The sequence below is a fragment of the Rutidosis leptorrhynchoides genome, chromosome 2 (genome assembly GCF_046630445.1).
Source record: "Rutidosis leptorrhynchoides isolate AG116_Rl617_1_P2 chromosome 2, CSIRO_AGI_Rlap_v1, whole genome shotgun sequence".
In the NCBI taxonomy this organism is placed as follows: domain Eukaryota; kingdom Viridiplantae; phylum Streptophyta; class Magnoliopsida; order Asterales; family Asteraceae; genus Rutidosis; species Rutidosis leptorrhynchoides.
Window position 1 is genome coordinate 432,448,109 of NC_092334.1, and position 20,900 is coordinate 432,469,008.

A 20,900-nucleotide genomic window follows, 5' to 3' on the forward strand; every position below is an offset into this window, starting at 1 on the left:
ATGTCGTGGTAGACTAGATGTGTAATGAAATGGTGTAATAACAACAGGCCATTGCTATTACTTCATTCTAGTACACATGGACGTCTACTATGGTCATGGTGAATCGAGTTAGGAATTCTTTCAGATTGTTTGGTTTTGATGAATAATGGTGTTACCGGTATTTGAACTAATGGGTTGAATGTAATTTTCAGAATGGCTATTGTATCACCAAACCGAGGTCAAGATGAGGATGATGAGTACGTCCGCACCCCATCCACGGAGTCTATAGAAGACTCTCAAAACGAATCGGAAGAAGTTAACATGCCAAATGACATTTCGGGGCAAATAGGGCAAGCCTTGATACGTTATACCCCAACCTTGTTAGAAAAGATCAAGACATTGATCAATGATCAATTAGATGAGAAGTTAAAGACTCTTATTGCTAATAACCCTACCTTAAGAGGTGAAGGCGGTAGTGGGGTAAGACAAGAAGAGGTAGAAGCCCCAAAGAAGAAGGATGATCGTTTTGAATACAAGAACTTTGCAAATTGCCATCCCCCCGAGTTTCATGGTAAGGTTGACCCAATCGTTAGTCAAAGGTGGATAGACGAAATTGAAGAAACTTTTATGTTATGTGAATGCCCCGAGCATTTAAAGGTAATTTACGCGGCACATCAAATGAAGGGTAGTGGTTATGAGTGGTGGAATTTTATAGTTAAGTCTCATGGGCGAGACGTGGCTACAAGTTTCTCATGGGACAAATTCCGTGAAATGTTTATGACTCAATTTGCTCCGCCCGCCGAGGTTAGTAGGTTGAAATCCGAGTTTATGAATATAGAGAATGGAAGTAAGTCGGTGACCGAGTTTAATGCTGAGTTCAATGACAAGTCTCGTTTTTGTCCGGACTTCGTGTCAAGTCCCAAGTTGATGATGGATCATTATCATGAAAAGTTAAATCCCGAGATAAGTGAATTTATCGACAAGAGCACTTATAAGACCTTAGCCGAGATGATGAATAGAGCACTTGTTAGAGAGCATGAACTTAGGAAGAAGGCGGCGTTTAAACGGAAGTTAGATCAAGACTCTAAGGCGATGCATAATGTTAGTCCGAAGAAGGGTAAGTTTGGTTCCGAATCCCCGCACAAGTCAAAAGGGGGTTTTGTGTCGGGTAAGAGCGGTGGGAAAGAAGCCAAGTTGTGTACTAGATGTGGTAAAAATCATACGGGTGAATGTAAAGCGGGTACCTCCGATTGTTACTCTTGTGGAAAGTCGGGACATAGGGCCGCCGAATGTCCTAAGAAAGGTAAGCAATGTTATTATTGTTTTGAGAAAGGTCACTTTCAAGCCGAATGTCCGGAATACAAGAAGGATTTAGCTAGTGGTAGTGTTAAGAAAGAGGTTAAGACGGAACCGAAGACTAGTGATAGCCGACCAAGGGCCCGAGCTCATCAGATTACTGCACTCGAAGCGAAGGAGTCCCAAAATGTGGTGTCAGGTACCTTTATTGTAAACTCTTTACCTGCGCATGTTTTGTTTGATTCCGGTGCTACGCGGTCGTTTGTATCATATTCCTTTTGTAAGCATTTTAATATGACCCCAAGTATGTTAGAACACCCATTAGAGGTTGAAATAGCGGATAATAAGACCGTGATGGTGTATAGTATCATTAAGGGGTGTGAAATTATTTTGGATGATGAAAAGTTTGTCATTGATTTAATACCCATGCAAATGGGGGAATTTCAAGTAATTGTGGGCATGGATTGGCTAGATGACAATGAGGGGATAATTTTGTGTCGTAAGAAAATATTGTTAGTTCAATCACCAAGTGAAAAAGTTATGTCATAACCCGTCCTTAACCATAAGAACGTGTTAGATAACGTATGATTTCATTGCGAGGTATTGACCTCTATATGCGACATTTTTAAAAGAGAAACTGCATATATTGTACATTACAAACCATAACCATTATTTTTGTTACAAGCTTTAGACAATAAAAAGATGATTATCGTTTAGCGATAATCTTCGACTTACAAACTTTACATATAATGATAACAACACGATTTCGAGCATATTTTACAACACAAATCCTTGGGTATGCAGTTTTATTTTTGACACAAATATGCGTACGCAAGATCCTGCTCAAATTCAACATAATGCAGCGGAAGCTTTAGTAATCACCTGAGAATAGACATGTTTAAAACGTCAACATAAAGTTGGTGAGATATAGGTTTAATGCCGGCAGCGATATAAATATAGACCACAAGATTTCATATATAAACATTTTAATAAAAATATTCTAAGTGGTTGAGCACTTGGTAACCATACTTAACATTTAATCACGTCGCATATTCCCTTTATTATGAAATCTTACTACACCGTACCAAATGTAGTCACGAAACGAAGTACTGTGCAACCGTTGAATACTGGTCGTCCAGTCCGGTTGGGGTTGTCAGGCCCGATAGATCTATCAACAGGATTCGCGTTTACAATACCGCTGTAAATAACAGTTACCAAGCTACAGGGAAGTATGCCAGTGGTACAACTCAACGTAGAATATATTTTTCAGTTACTTGTGTCCATATCGTAAAACATAAAATACATGTATTCTCATCCCGAAATATTTAGAGTTTAAAAGTGGGACTATATACTCACTTTCGTCTTGAAGATATATATATAATTTGACTTGGTCTCCGGTCGATATCACGAACCTATCCATATATAATATATCAATACCTTTTCTTTTTAAACAAACGTCACATATATATACTTGTTATACTTTTAATACTTTGAATAATTCCTTAGTCCGTAGTTAGCAGTTCGTTGTTAGTAATTCAATTTTAATGGTTCATTTTTAGATGTTTAATATACCCGCAATGAAATAAATAAAACCCCCAACGAAATAAACAAAACCCCATCGTATATGTATTGGTCGAGATTAATCTTGACCCATGGTACCGGTGTTGTCAAATGACGTGTTGCGTACATAAAGTACCGGTGTTGTCAAATGACGTGTTGCGTACAATCATGGGATCTTATGATTAATCTTCTCGTGTTGTTTACGGGTGATCCTGAACCATATAAAATTGAATTATAAGTACATATATATAAAATATCATGTTAACTTAAAAAGATGTGATTTATTTAATTTTTTCCCAATTATTTTCGTGGCTAAACTAGTCTTGGATATCCGATTTTGTTTCGGTCATAGTTTCTTCGTTACAACTCCGTTTTCGTTGATTCAACTTGCCATCTCCTTGGATCGAGTCCCTCTTTAAGAATATGAACTGTAAATACCTTAGTTTGTATTCAAAATCACACGGCATAGGTCAAACTTTAGTGAAACTTATGAAGTTAATCATTTTCCATCATGTAAACAACCTCAAATGATTATTTTTCTAAAAATACTTATACTTTGAGTTAAATCATGAAATTTTTATGTGTTATCATATTCATAGTAAAAATCATTTTTCCAGAAAATAAACCTCCAATTCAAAGTTTAAGATGGTTTTTAATTATCCAACCCAAAACAGCCCCCGGTTGCACTCCGACGTCGTAAATTCAGTTTTTAAGGTGTTCTTTGAAAAACCAAGTTATACCTTGTTAAGTTAGCATATAATTAAGATATGTTACAGGTCTTGAAGTATTTTAAAAGTTAAGTTAGAAGGATCTATTTAGTTTGCGAACAAGTTTGAAATCATTCAAACTATGTTCTAGTTTATAAACTCTTATATATATAGCTTTAAATATATGAATTGAAAAAGAGTTGAAGTAGAGTTTTTACCTCAAGTTTAAAATGTAAAGTTGCTGGAAAGAAGTAGTAAAATAAAAGTTGAGAGAGTTCTTGCAAGTGTGTGTGAAAATTGGAAGTAAAATTTGGAAAATGAATGTGTAAAAATGAGTTAGAAATGGTGCTTATTTATAGGCTTGAAAATTTGGTTTTTAGTGAAAATATCTAAGATAAGTTAAAATTTATTATGTCATGAATGACATATTATTCCAATAATTGAAGATTTCTATTGGTATATACCAATAGTAAATACTTCTAGAAGCTGTGTATAGTACCCTAGATATACGTATAGGATTATTGAGGAAACGGAACGAGAATTCAAATATAACTATCTTTTGTAAATATACTTATATTGTTTTATGTATAAAAGCCCTTTAAAAATGATTAAATACATTACTTATACGATATATGTATAAACATTATAAATCATCAGTATTTATGTCAAATAACGTTACGTAGGTTATTGTTTTGAAAACTTAAGTTAGTAGTTTCAAAATATACTTATGACTTTTTGTTATTAATACAAAATGAGATATTAAAACATCCTTAGATCATGTTAAATATGTATGTATAATTATCATATATTGTATAGTTCGTGATATCATCGGTCAAACTAGACGGTCAAACGTTGTGTAAAACTCTTTTCAAAAACATAAGTCTCAACAATTTGGATTGCTTATCATGTTGGTAAGGTTTAATTTATGTAAATATTAATCTCATAAGTATAGAACGATCGGAAAAGTGCGGGTCGTTACAGTACCTACCCGTTAAATAAATTTCGTCCCGAAATTTTAAAATTGTACCTATTTTGCGTCATCGAGAAACAAGTGTGGATACTTTTGTTTCATCTGATCCTCTCGTTCCCAAGTAAACTCAGGACCTCTTCGAGCATTCCAACGAACCTTAACGATTGGTATGTTGCTCTGCTTGAGCTGTTTAACTTCACGATCCATGATTTCGATTGGTTCTTCGATGAATTGTAGTTTCTCATCGACATGGATTTCTTCAAGAGGAATGGTGAGGTCTTCCTTTGCAAGACACTTCTTAAGGTTTGAGACGTGAAAGGTATTGTGTACTCCGGTGAGTTGTTGCGGTAACTCGAGTCGATAAGCTACCGGTCCAATGCGTTCGATGATCTTGAACGGGCCTACATATCTTGGGTTCAGTTTACCTCTTTTACCGAAACGTATTACACCTTTCCAAGGTGACACCTTTAGCATAACCATGTCCCCAATCTGAAACTCTAATGGTTTCCTTCGGACATCAGCGTAGCTCTTTTGGCGACTTCGGGCTGTTTTCAATCTCTCCTTGATTTGTACTATCTTCTCAGTCGTTTCGTGTATGATCTCGGGACCAGTTAATTGTCGATCTCCTACTTCATTCCAACAGATAGGAGATCTACACTTCCTTCCATACAATGCTTCGAATGGTGCAGCTTTAATGCTTGCATGATAACTATTATTATACGAAAATTCTGCTAACGGTAGATACTTATCCCATCCGTTTCCAAAATCGATCACACATGCCCTGAGCATGTCTTCAAGAGTCTGAATCGTTCTTTCACTCTGCCCGTCGGTTTGCGGATGATATGCGGTACTCATATCTAAACGAGTTCCTAGTGCCTCCTGCAGTGATTGCCAGAACTTTGAGGTAAATCTACTATCACGATCGGATATAATGGAAATAGGTATTCCATGCCTTGAAACAATTTCCTTTATATACAATCGTAATAGTTTCTCCATTCTATCCGTTTCCTTTATAGGCAAGAAATGGGCAGATTTGGTAAGACGATCAACAATCACCCAAATGGTGTCGTATCCCCAGGCAGTCTTTGGTAACTTCGTGATGAAATCCATGGTAATACCATCCCATTTCCATTCTGGGATTTCTGGTTGTTGAAGTAACCCTGATGGTTTCTGGTGTTCTGCCTTGACCTTGGAACAAGTTAAACACTCCCCAACATATGTTGCAACGTCTGTCTTTAAGTTAGGCCACCAATAATGTGTCTTAAGATCTTGATACATCTTTCCAACTCCAGGATGTATCGAGTATCTTGTCTTATGTGCCTCGTTCAATATCAACTTCCTTAATCCACCCAACTTCGGTACCCAAATACGGTTTGCAAAATATCGAATTCCATCTTCCCGTATAACGAGTTGCTTCTCATACTTCTTCATTATTTCATTTCCTATATTTTCTTTAGTAAGTGCTTCTCGTTGAACTTCTTTGATTTGTGAGTTGAGATTCATGCGAATTTTTATGTTCATCGCTCGTACTCGAATTGGTTCTCGTTCCTTTCTGCTTAGTGCGTCAGCCACCACATTCGCTTTCCCGGAATGATAACGAATTTCACAATCATAGTCGTTTATTAACTCGACCCACCTACGTTGCCTCATGTTCAGCTGTTTCTGATCAAAAATATGTTGAAGACTTTTATGATCAGTAAACACAGTGCATCTAACCCCATATAAGTAGTGTCTCCATATCTTTAACGCAAACACGACTGCTCCCAGTTCTAGATCATGCGTCGTATAATTCCGCTCGTGAATCTTCAATTGTCGAGATGCGTATGCAATAACTTTCTTTCGTTGCATAAGAACACAACCAAAACCTTGTCGCGAAGCGTCACAATATATTTCAAAATCATCGTTCCCTTCAGGTAACGATAAAATAGGCGCCGTAGTTAACTTCTTCTTCAGTAATTGAAATGCGTTCTCCTGCTCCGAGGTCCATTCGTATTTCTTCCCTTTTTGCGTTAATGCTGTCAACGGCTTAGCTATTCGGGAAAAATCTTGAATAAACCTTCTATAATAACCGGCTAAACCCAAAAATTGGCGTATCTGCATTGGTGTTTTAGGAGTCTCCCATTTTTCAATGGCTTCAATTTTTGCTGGATCAACCTGAATTCCTTTGCTACTAACAACGTGGCCAAGAAATTGCACTTCTTTCAACCAGAAAGCACACTTAGAAAATTTAGCGTATAGCTGTTCTTTTCTCAACAACTCTAATATCAACCTTAAATGCTGCTCATGCTCTTGCTCACTCTTGGAATAGATAAGAATGTCATCAATAAAAACGATAACAAACTTATCTAAATACGGACTACAAACTCGATTCATGAGGTCCATGAATACAGCTGGCGCATTCGTCAATCCAAACGGCATGACCAAAAATTCGTAATGACCATAACGTGTCCGAAAAGCAGTTTTCGGAATGTCCTCTTCTTTGACACGTAGTTGATGATAGCCCGATCTTAGGTCGATTTTCGAATAAACACATGATCCCTGGAGTTGATCAAATAAGTCGTCAATTCTCGGTAGTGGATACCGATTTTTGATAGTTAACTTATTTAATTCACGATAATCTATACACATCCTAAAAGATCCATCTTTCTTTTTAACAAATAGAATCGGAGCTCCCCACGGTGAAGTACTTGGTCGTATGAATCCATGATCCAGTAATTCTTTTAACTGACTCTGAAGTTCTTTTAACTTGGACGGTGCAAGTCTATATGGAGCACGAGCCACTGGTGCGGCTCCTGATACTAAATCTATTTGAAATTCTACAGATCTAAATGGAGGTAATCCTGGCAACTCTTCCGGAAAAACTTCAGGATAATCTCTTGCCACAGGCACGTCATTGATGCACTTCTCTTTTTCTTTCTTTTCGACTTTATTAACATGTGCTAGAATAGCATAACATCCCTTTTCTAAACACTTCTTGGCTTTCAAATAGCTAATGAGTTTTAACTTTGAGTTACCCTTCTCTCCATAAATCATCACCGGCATTTTATCCTTACAAGGAATGCGAATTGCCTTCTTGGCACACACAACTTCAGCTCCTACTTTGGACATCCAGTCCATGCCGACTATTACATCAAAACTTCCTAATTCTACGGGTATTAAGTCAATTTTAAATGTTTCTCCGGCTAAATTTATTTTACAATCACGGCAAATTTTATCGGCTTTAATTAGTTTACCATTAGCTAACTCAATCATGTACTTAGCATCTAGAGGTAATGATGAACAATTCAATTTAGCGTAAAAGCCTCTACTCACGTAACTTCTATCGGCACCAGTATCAAATATAATAGATGCGGATAAGTTATTAATGGTAAACGTACCCGTAACAAGCTCCGGGTCTTCACACGCCTCTTTAGCATTAATAACAAATGCTCTTCCACGTGCAGGTCCGATATTCTTCTCTGGATTCGGGCACTGGCTCTTATAGTGACCTTGTTTTCCACACCCAAAACAAGTAATGGTAGCCAAAGCAGTTCTATTTGCATTGGTGGCAGGAGTCTTGGTACCATTTGTATTTGTAACGAGAGCCCTACAATCTTCAGCAAGATGACCCTTTCAATTACATTTGTTGCATACCACATTACAGTAACCAGAGTGATGTTTGTGGCATCGGTTGCATAAAGGATTTTGTCCTTTATAACCAAAGCTTAAACCACTACCCGTACCTTGCGTGTTTTCTTGTTTCTTAAAAGATTGTTGTTGGTTACCTCGATCATAATTTCCATTCCACTTTCTTTTGTTACCTGATACCTTCACATCAGTATTGGATACTTTCTTATCCATGATGACCTGATCCATTAGCTCGTTTGCCATGGTTATAGCTTCATGAATTGTCTTAGGTTTCGATGCTGTAACATTTGCTTTGACCTTTTTGGGCAAACCATCTTTGTACATTTCAATCTTCCGTTCTTCGGTTGGAACCAATTCAGGACATAGCAAAACTAATTCCATGAATCGCTGATTGTAGTTGGTGATTTCAGTACCAATAACCTTCAGACTTCGTAACTCATCTTCCAACTTCCTAACCTCGTTCCTTGGACAATATTCATTGATTAACATTGTTTTGAATTCTTCCCACGGAGTATCATAAGCTACATCTCCTCCTACAGCCTTCACATAATTTTTCCACCACGTGAGTGCACTATCTTGTAAAGTGCACGATGCGTATTTGGTCATGTCCTTTTCAACACAACCACTGATTTTGAACACAGTTTCCATCTTTTCTATCCACCGGGTTAAACCGATCGGTCCTTCTGTTCCACTGAATGATGAGGGCTTGCAAGCTTGAAAAGTTTTGTAAGTGCACCCCACACGAGGATTTGGGTTAACTGCAGCACCTCTTGCAGCCTCGACCCATAACATTCTGTCGTTCACTCGTTGATTGATGAGTTCCTGGATTTCTTGTTCCGTCATTCGGTTCAATCGCGCCATATTCTTCTATAAGAATGAAAAGAAAATAATTATTCACATGGAATATTATAGATGTAGTGTATATTTACAGTACATTATAGCTTATTAATAATATGAACCAGGTATTATTATAAAAGCCTTTTCTTCTTATTAGCGTTTTATAATTATATCTAGGGTAGTACCTACCCGTTAATGTCCATACTTAATAGCTTAGTACAGAATCAATTACTACCATCTAAATAATACTTAACCATGGAAAATTATTGCATTTCACACTTCACTATTTTACATATGCTTATCTTACATCGAACATTAAGCAAACCACACTAATAATATTATACAAAACATTATATGATCCCATGGTTTAATACGGCAGCGCATCGTTTGGTCTATTTTCTAGGACGTTTAGGTTCAAAGAATCGCTTAACCCTTATCCTGGCTGTCTGCCTATATTTTGGCTGTGGGACTGAAGAACTGGATGCCGGGATAGAACGAATAGGAATAGCGGGAATAGGGGTGGTAGTGTCTAGTGGAGTTGGTGCCACATCATCCTTACTAAACTCGGGATTTGAATTTTCTAATTCATTAGCCTTTCGTTTCTTTCCTAGTTCGAACTCGTCTTTTGTAATTTCCTGTATTTCTTCCTCGGGTTCACATTCCTCCTCGGGTTCACTTTCCTCCTCGGGTTCACTTTCCTCCTCGGGTTCACTTTCCGGGTTCTCTATAGTCGGTTCATCCGGAATTTGTGAGTCTTCCCCAAAGATATTATTTTCGTCATCGGATAGGTTAATGACTGGAACACCATCTGAAGATTCTGGTTCGGAGTCGCTGAATGTGATGACAAGTTTTGAGCCCGACATCTATCACACAACAACTAACCCATTAGTACTACATAATATTTACATATAAATTTTAACCAACAATGATAAGCAATGGTTTTTAAATCAGACCCGGTCAAAGTCCAGACTTACTAATGTATCCTAACGACTTATCGGTTAGACACACTAATGCAAACCTGGTTCGCTAAGACCACCGCTCTGATACCACATGTCATAACCCGTCCTTAACCATAAGAACGTGTTAGATAACGTATGATTTCATTGCGAGGTATTGACCTCTATATGCGACATTTTTAAAAGAGAAACTGCATATATTGTACATTACAAACCATAACCATTATTTTTGTTACAAGCTTTAGACAATAAAAAGATGATTATCGTTTAGCGATAATCTTCGACTTACAAACTTTACATATAATGATAACAACACGATTTCGAGCATATTTTACAACACAAATCCTTGGGTATGCAGTTTTATTTTTGACACAAATATGCGTACGCAAGATCCTGCTCAAATTCAACATAATGCAGCGGAAGCTTTAGTAATCACCTGAGAATAGACATGTTTAAAACGTCAACATAAAGTTGGTGAGATATAGGTTTAATGCCGGCAGCGATATAAATATAGACCACAAGATTTCATATATAAACATTTTAATAAAAATATTCTAAGTGGTTGAGCACTTGGTAACCATACTTAACATTTAATCACGTCGCATATTCCCTTTATTATGAAATCTTACTACACCGTACCAAATGTAGTCACGAAACGAAGTACTGTGCAACCGTTGAATACTGGTCGTCCAGTCCGGTTGGGGTTGTCAGGCCCGATAGATCTATCAACAGGATTCGCGTTTACAATACCGCTGTAAATAACAGTTACCAAGCTACAGGGAAGTATGCCAGTGGTACAACTCAACGTAGAATATATTTTTCAGTTACTTGTGTCCATATCGTAAAACATAAAATACATGTATTCTCATCCCGAAATATTTAGAGTTTAAAAGTGGGACTATATACTCACTTTCGTCTTGAAGATATATATATAATTTGACTTGGTCTCCGGTCGATATCACGAACCTATCCATATATAATATATCAATACCTTTTCTTTTTAAACAAACGTCACATATATATACTTGTTATACTTTTAATACTTTGAATAATTCCTTAGTCCGTAGTTAGCAGTTCGTTGTTAGTAATTCAATTTTAATGGTTCATTTTTAGATGTTTAATATACCCGCAATGAAATAAATAAAACCCCCAACGAAATAAACAAAACCCCATCGTATATGTATTGGTCGAGATTAATCTTGACCCATGGTACCGGTGTTGTCAAATGACGTGTTGCGTACATAAAGTACCGGTGTTGTCAAATGACGTGTTGCGTACAATCATGGGATCTTATGATTAATCTTCTCGTGTTGTTTACGGGTGATCCTGAACCATATAAAATTGAATTATAAGTACATATATATAAAATATCATGTTAACTTAAAAAGATGTGATTTATTTAATTTTTTCCCAATTATTTTCGTGGCTAAACTAGTCTTGGATATCCGATTTTGTTTCGGTCATAGTTTCTTCGTTACAACTCCGTTTTCGTTGATTCAACTTGCCATCTCCTTGGATCGAGTCCCTCTTTAAGAATATGAACTGTAAATACCTTAGTTTGTATTCAAAATCACACGGCATAGGTCAAACTTTAGTGAAACTTATGAAGTTAATCATTTTCCATCATGTAAACAACCTCAAATGATTATTTTTCTAAAAATACTTATACTTTGAGTTAAATCATGAAATTTTTATGTGTTATCATATTCATAGTAAAAATCATTTTTCCAGAAAATAAACCTCCAATTCAAAGTTTAAGATGGTTTTTAATTATCCAACCCAAAACAGCCCCCGGTTGCACTCCGACGTCGTAAATTCAGTTTTTAAGGTGTTCTTTGAAAAACCAAGTTATACCTTGTTAAGTTAGCATATAATTAAGATATGTTACAGGTCTTGAAGTATTTTAAATGTTAAGTTAGAAGGATCTATTTAGTTTGCGAACAAGTTTGAAATCATTCAAACTATGTTCTAGTTTATAAACTCTTATATATATAGCTTTAAATATATGAATTGAAAAAGAGTTGAAGTAGAGTTTTTACCTCAAGTTTAAAATGTAAAGTTGCTAGAAAGAAGTAGTAAAATAAAAGTTGAGAGAGTTCTTGCAAGTGTGTGTGAAAATTGGAAGTAAAATTTGGAAAATGAATGTGTAAAAATGAGTTAGAAATGGTGCTTATTTATAGGCTTGAAAATTTGGTTTTTAGTGAAAATATCTAAGATAAGTTAAAATTTATTATGTCATGAATGACATATTATTCCAATAATTGAAGATTTCTATTGGTATATACCAATAGTAAATACTTCTAGAAGCTGTGTATAGTACCCTAGATATACGTATAGGATTATTGAGGAAACGGAACGAGAATTCAAATATAACTATCTTTTGTAAATATACTTATATTGTTTTATGTATAAAAGCCCTTTAAAAATGATTAAATACATTACTTATACGATATATGTATAAACATTATAAATCATCAGTATTTATGTCAAATAACGTTACGTAGGTTATTGTTTTGAAAACTTAAGTTAGTAGTTTCAAAATATACTTATGACTTTTTGTTATTAATACAAAATGAGATATTAAAACATCCTTAGATCATGTTAAATATGTATGTATAATTATCATATATTGTATAGTTCGTGATATCATCGGTCAAACTAGACGGTCAAACGTTGTGTAAAACTCTTTTCAAAAACATAAGTCTCAACAATTTGGATTGCTTATCATGTTGGTAAGGTTTAATTTATGTAAATATTAATCTCATAAGTATAGAACGATCGGAAAAGTGCGGGTCGTTACAAGTTATATGGATTTATGGGGAACGAGCTAGGCGTGCAATTCCTATATGCACATATGCTAAGGCTAAAAGATTTTTGTCTCATGGGTGTTGTGCGTTTTTGGCACATGTTGTTGATGATTCGAAAAAGGTTGTTGAATTAGATGATGTACCAATAGTTAACGAGTTTCCGGATGTGTTTCCAAGTGAATTGCCCGGTGTACCTCCCGAGCGAGAGGTAGAGTTTAGAATAGATTTGATACCCGGGGCCACGCCAATTGCCAAGGCTCCCTATCGATTAGCCCCGTCGGAAATGAGAGAAATGATGACTCAATTACAAGATTTGATAGATAAAGATTTTATACGTCCTAGTAGTTCACCTTGGGGAGCTCCGGTTTTATTTGTGAAAAAGAAGGATGGAACTATGAGAATGTGTATTGATTATCGAGAATTGAATAAAGTCACTATTAAGAACAAGTACCCGTTGCCAAGGATAGACGATTTGTTTGATCAACTACAAGGTGCTAGTTTCTTTTCAAAGATAGATTTAAGGTCGGGTTACCATCAATTGAAGGTGAGGGAAGAAGATGTCCCTAAAACGGCTTTTCGAACAAGGTATGGTCATTATGAGTTTGTGGTTATGCCGTTTGGATTAACAAATGCTCCGGCCGCGTTTATGGATTTGATGAATAGAGTTTGTCGACCGATGCTTGATAGGTTTGTAATTGTGTTCATTGATGACATTTTGGTATATTCTAAGAGTGAAGAGGAACATACGGTACATTTAAGACAAGTATTAGAGACTTTAAGAAGAGAAAGATTGTTTGCTAAGTTCTCTAAGTGCGAGTTTTGGCTTCGTGAAGTTCAATTTTTGGGCCATGTCATTAACAAGAAGGGTATTTGTGTTGATCCGGTGAAGATAGAGGCAATTATGAGATGGGAACCACCTACGAATCCTACCGAGGTTAGGAGTTTTCTAGGTTTAGCGGGGTATTATCGGCGATTTATACAAGATTTTTCTAGAATAGCCACCCCACTCACCAAGTTGACTCGTAAAAGTGTGCCATGGAGATGGGAAGAAAAGGAAGAACAAGCGTTTCAACTCCTTAAGGAGAAGCTCGTTCAAGCTCCCATATTGGTTTTACCGGAAGGGAATGAGAACATGACGGTTTATTGTGATGCTTCTAAGAAAGGCTTAGGGTGTGTATTGATGCAAAATGGGAAGGTCATAGCTTATGCTTCCCGACAATTGAAGGAACACGAGAAACGCTATCCTACGCATGATTTAGAATTGACGGCCGTGGTTTTTTCTCTAAAGATTTGGCGTCATTATCTTTATGGTGTTAAGTTTTCCATTTATACCGATCATAAGAACTTAAAGTATTTGTTTGATCAAAGGGATTTGAACGATAGGCAAAGGAGAGGTCTCGATTTGGTGAAAGATTATGATTGTGAGATCTTATATCACCCCGGAAAAGCGAATGTAGTAGCGGATGCTCTTAGTAGGAAGTCAAGTCATCAACCGATTAAGATAACAAGCTTGGCTATGGTAATATCACCTCAAATATTTGATGATATTCGTGTTGCACAAGGTGAAGCATTATCGCCCGAAAACGTGAGAAAAGAAAGAATCAAGGGGCAAGTTGACAATTTTGTGGTAGATTCTCGTGGTTTAAGGCTTAGATATGGGAGAATTTGGGTACCTTTGCAAAGTGATGTTAGAAGTGAGCTCCTTGACTTAGCTCACAAGTCTAAGTATTCGATTCACCCCGGTGCTACGAAAATGTATAGAGATTTAAGGAAAGACTATTGGTGGCCGGGAATGAAGAGGGATATAGTTAAGTATGTGAACAAGTGTCTTACTTGTCTCCAAGTGAAAGCCGATCATCAAATGCCCTACGGTAAAATGCAACCTTTAGAGGTACCGGTGTGGAAATGGGAGCATATTACGATGGATTTAGTGACTAAGTTGCCTAAGACCCCTAGACAACACGATGCAATTTGGGTTATTGTTGATAGATTGACTAAGAGTGCATTATTTTTGTCAATAAGAGAAGCTTCGTCGTCGGAAGCAATGTCAAAGTTATATATGAAAGAAGTTGTTGCAAGGCATGGAGTGCCGGTTTCTATTGTTTCGGATCGAGACACCCGATTTACATCGCGATATTGGAGAAAGTTTCAAGAGGAAATGGGTACTAAGTTACATGTAAGTACCGCGTTTCACCCGCAAACGGATGGTCAAAGTGAGCGGACTATACAAACTCTCGAGGATATGTTAAGAGCATGTGTTATCGATTTTGGTGGTAGTTGGGATGCTCATTTACCATTAGTTGAATTTTCATACAACAATAGTTATCACTCTACAATTGGAATGGCACCATATGAGATGTTGTATGGAAGGAGGTGTAGAACCCCGATTTGTTGGGGCGAAGTAGGTCAACGGGAATTAGGAAGCACGGAAATAGTACAACAAACCACCGAGATGATTGACCAAATTCGTGAAAGAATAAAGGCGGCACAAGATCGACAAAAGTCTTATGTAGATAAAAGGAGAAAACCGATAGAATTTCAAGTAGGTGATAAAGTGATGCTAAAATTTTCCCCATGGAAAGGCATCATTCGTTTTAGAAAGAGGGGAAAATTGGGTCCAAGGTTCGTGGGACCATTTGAGATAGTGGCGAAAGTTGGGAAGGTAGCCTACCGTTTGGCTCTACCCGATGAATTGAGTAATATACATGACACGTTTCACGTGTCACAATTGAGGAAATGTTTGGCGGATGAATCAACCTATGTTCCTTTGAATGAAATTGAGGTCGATAATAAGTTAAGGTATGCGGAAAAGACGATAAAAATTATGGATCAAAAGGTTAAGCACTTGAGGAATAAGTCGGTAATATTATTGAAGGTATTATGGCAATTTAGAAAAGGTTCCGAGTGTACATGGGAACCCGAAGAATGGCTCTTGAAGTATTATCCGTCGTTGCATCAAGAATGGTTCGCGAGGACGCGAACGATCCAAGAGGGGGAGAGTTGTAACATCCCAAATATTTAAGGTATTATTTTATGTAAATTTTTTTATTGCTAAGAAATTAAATGGTAAAGGTTATTTTATGTTAAATGGATAAAAGTTAAGTTTATTGGTTAAGTTAGGAAGGACTAAGGGTGAAAAGTTAAGAATAAGGACTTCTCTAACCATAGTTGTGGTGGGGAGGGTAGAAATTGCTAATAAGCCAAAGTTATTTTATATAAAAGGGATTAAAATGCTGGAAAAATAAATTATTAAGTGCAAAATACAGAAAACCTTCCTGGAGTTCTTGTGAGTGTCGACATTTGCAAAGGGAAGAGGAGGATCCATCAATTGTTAAAATTAAACTCATGCAATCTTGAATTAGTGAAATCTAAGACACCCTAATCACTTTAGCAAGCTCTAATCTTCCAATTTCACTCTCTTTGTGCACAATTAGGGTTCTTAAACTCTAAAAGTCAAGGTATGGATTTTGTGTCCAAGTATTGCTTATATGGTGTGTTTATGATGAGTTTTATGCTTAAATAGTTGCTAGTTGTTGAATTGTGCACAATTGTTTGAGTTAGAATGTAATTGTTATTGATTTTGGAAGAGGAATTATGTATAGACTTGCATGATGGATTTTTTGTTATGAATATGGTGAATTTGGTGATGTTCTAGTTAAGTTTCTAGTCATGCACACCAAGTGTTTGTTAAAATGTCTCAAAGAGATGATTATGTGTTCTAGCTAGAAATTGTGATGAAGGATGTTCATGTATGAACTTTTGTTATAGTTGTAAGTTATAGAAATTGATAATTTGATAATTTAATGGTGTTAGTAATGAAATTGGATTACTATGCACATTTGATGATTAATGAAAGGATTAAAGAAAAAGTTGCATGATAGAGCTAAAAGGGATGAGTTAGTAATGTACATGATTAAAATGTGATGTTGAATTGGTAACATTGTCATCTTAGGAAAAATGAGATTTTAAGGCTACTTGTATGCTTGTTGTGATTAGGGGGTTAAATGTGTGTGTAAGTATGAAAAGATGTAATGATTCAAGAAAGTTGTGTTTTTGATTGAGTTATGTGATTAATGGGATTAGCTCATGTATAGGTGCTAATCAAGGAAAAGAGATTTCAAGTGATCAAGGAAATTCAATTAAGCAAGGTGAGTTCATAGGGGGTAATATGGGCGGGTCAAGAGTGGCTTAGTGTTCTCGGATTGCATCCGTGCAAGAGAGAAACGACTAAGTGCACTAGTTATGTAGCTTAGATAGAACTATTGGGTTAACCTAATAGTTGTATCTATGGTTGATGTTTAGCTTAGGCAAGGTTATTACATTGCTAGTAATCTTGCCTATGGTTTGTGTTAGCTTAGACACATTAAGTGTCTATGTATGAGATGATGATAGCTTAGGCATATTTAGTATGTCTATGGTTAGCTTAGGCATGATTACTAGGTTCGGCCTAGTAAGTCATGTCTATGGTATGAATGAATTGGATCCGAATGTATGCAAGCAACCAATGGGTTGAAGGATAAGTGTTATGATTTGTGCCCAAATGTTTTGTGTTTTGTGTTTTATTACTTTCCTATAACTCACTAAGTGTAAAAACTTACCCCCATGATGTTTTATGTTTTAGGTACTAAAGTCCATCGTGAAGGTAAGGAACCCGTGTGAAGCACTTGAGGAGCATTGGCATTAGAGTAAGTGGTATTGCAAGTCCCTTATTGTAAACACGCTCCATGGTTACCGCTTATCAACGCCTAGTGTTTTGGTATGAGTCATGTTTGTTGTTGTCAAACTCGGGACCTAATGATGGTTGGAGTATGAAAACATGTTTTGAAGTCTAAATGTTGTTTATGGATGGTCTAAGATATTAGAAACTGAATCTTTATGTTGGTGGATGAATTATGCTGTTTTAAATGTGTTTGAGAATGATGAAATGTGCAAAAGTTGGTTTAAGTAAAATGTTGCAGGTCAGGCACCCGGACCAGTGTTATGTCACGCCGCGGCCAAGGGCTCCGCGCCGCGGCAATGAACTAAGGTTCAAAACAGAAGTTGGGTTAAGGAGATAAAAATTTTATGTGTTGTGTCGCGCCGCGACAAGGCAGGCCGCGCCGCGGCAAATGCCTTGTCCGGCCAGTAACTTAACTTTTCAAAAAAAAAAAAAAAAAAAAATTTTTTTTACTCGAATCAAGGCGTTAAAGTTTGAAACTAAATAGATCAATCGAGTCTTTATGAGATTCAATCTTCCACTATCCTTTGTCTAGTTCTCAATGATTGACAATTTGTTCTAATTTAAAAATCACTTTACCATTTTCCGAATATTGTTAAAATGGAAAGATTTCTCAAATCAACGTGGGCCTTTCAACAGAGACTTGTAATAATAATTCAAAATATCTGATAATTCAATCATTTGATCTTATCTTCTAATTCCATTGATAAACATTTTGAAACAGATACAATCATATAAAGTATTTAATCTAATATTTTGTTTACGTTTCAAGTTATAATATATATACACATATACATATATAATCATATTCGTTTAATGGTTCGTGAATCGTTGGAACTTGGTCGAGGTTGAATGAATGTATGAACATAGTTTAAATTCTTGAAATTTAACTTAACAAATATTGCTTATCGTGTCAGAAACATATAAAGATTAAAGTTTAAATTTGGTTGGAAATTTCCGGGTTGTCACACAAACCATAGCTTTTATTACAAATGCAAGGTTTAAACAACTTAATAATGATTATCGTTTAGCGATAATCTTAGACTTACAAACTTTACATGTGATAATAACAATACAACCTCCAACATATTTTACATTACAAATCCTCCGATATGCAGTTTTATTTTTGACACAAATATGCATACTCAAGATCTTGCTTAAATTCAACATGTTGCAGCGGAAGCTTTTAGTTATCACCTGAGAATAAACATGCTTAAAACGTCAACATAAAGTTGGTGAGATATAGGTTTAATGCCGGCAGCGTTATAAATATAGACCACAAGATTTCATATATAAACATTTTAATAGAAATATTCTAAGTTGTTGAGCACTTGATAACCATACTTAACATTTAATCAACGTCGTATATTCCCTTTATTATGAAATCTTACTACACCGTACCAAGTGTAGTTACCGAAATGAAGTACTGTGCAACCGTTGAATACTGGTCGTCCAGTCCGGTTGGGGTTGTCAGGCCCGATAGATCTATCAACAGGATTCGCGTTTACAATACCTCATGTAAATAATAGTTACCAAGTTACAGGGAAGTATGCCAGTGGTACAACTCAACGTAGAATATATATTTTTAATCACTTGTGTCCATAACGTAAATCATAACATGCATGTATTCTCATTCCGAAATATTTAGAGTTTAAAAGTGGGACTATATACTCACCTTTTCCTTGAAGGTATTTAACTCGACTTGGTCTCCGATAGATATCACGAACCTAACCATATATATAATATATCAACATATTTTCTTTTCAAGTAATCGTTACATATATATATATATATATATATATATATATATATATATATATATATATATATATATATATATATATATATATATATATATACTTATAATACTTTTAATATTTTCTTAGTCCGTAGTTAGCAGTCTGTTGTTAATGGTCCATAATTAGTTGCTCAATAAAATAAATAAAGACCCCATCGTATTCGTATTGATCAGAATTAATCTCGACCCATGGTACCATGTTGTCAAATGACGTGTTGCGTACATAAAGTACCGTGTTGTCAGATGACGTGTTGCGTACAATCATGAGGTCTTATGATTAATCTTCTCACATTGTTTACGGGTGGTCCTGGAATATATAAAATCAAATCATAAGTAAATATATATTAAATATTATGTTAATTAGCCAAGATATGATTAATCCGATTTTGTCATAATATGATATATTACAGGTTTTGAAGTGTTTTAAAAATCAAATTAGAAGGATCTATTTAGTTTGCGAACAGGTTTGAAATCATTCAAACTATGTTCTTGTTGTTAAAAATTTTATAACACAAAATAAGATAGCTATATAAATATGAATCGAATAAGATTATGAATAAGGTTACTACCTCAAGTTACTTGGATAAAGCTACTGGAAAAGATAGAAAATAATCTTGATCAAACTTTCTTATGATGATTATAGGTTGTTCATGAAGCTAGTTCTTCATGAGTATTTGCTGAGATTGTGAAGAACACTTAGAGTTCCTAAGAGTGTGTTTTTTTTGGTTAGAGAAAGATGGTTGTAAGAATGAAATGAAAAACCAAGGTGATGGTGATACTTATAGGACAGTCTGGTTGTTGAGGGAACAAGGACAAATTATTGTGTTGAATTTTTGAGTAATAATGTATGCTAGCTTACAAATAAGATTCCCTCTTATCTAGGGCAGATCTAAAGCTAATAAGGATATTGATTTGATGTGTATTTACCAATAGTAAATACGTATGGATGATGGGTATGATACGGTAAAAGAAGCTCAAAATCGGGCTTTTATTTTGGGTCCAACCGGGCCAAAAATAAAATTTTAAGACATTTTTAATAAAGCAATGTTAGCCCAAAAAAAAAATTTCCAAGCTGACCTGGCAGGGGTTGCCACCCCTTGGACCCCGCTTAACGGGGGCGCTGCCCCCGAACCCCCGTCATAATCAAGATAAGTTCAAACAAATGTGCACTCCACACTTCCCCAAACTTGTTCGATATTTATCAAGATTATTTTGGTTACAAATTAATCTCATTACACTTAAATCATATTGGTGACATAAATCACAACACATTATAGATTGTAAGTATATATGTCAAAGAACGTTACATATAGTTATCGTTTTGAAAACTTAAGTTAGTGGTCTCAAAGTATACTTATAACTCATTGTTGTTAGTTCACAATGAAATGTTAAACCATCCTTAAATCATGTTAAATATGTATAGATATGTACATATACATAATCGTATAATTATCGTGTGTTATATAGTTCGTGATATCATCGGTCAAATTGGACGGTCAAACGTTATGTAAAACTCTTTTTAAAAATATAAGTCTCAATAGTTTGGATTGCTTATCATGTTGGTAAGGTTTAATTTATGTAAATATTAATCTCATAAGTATAGAACGATCGGAAAATTACGGGTCGTTACATAGACACAAGCAAAA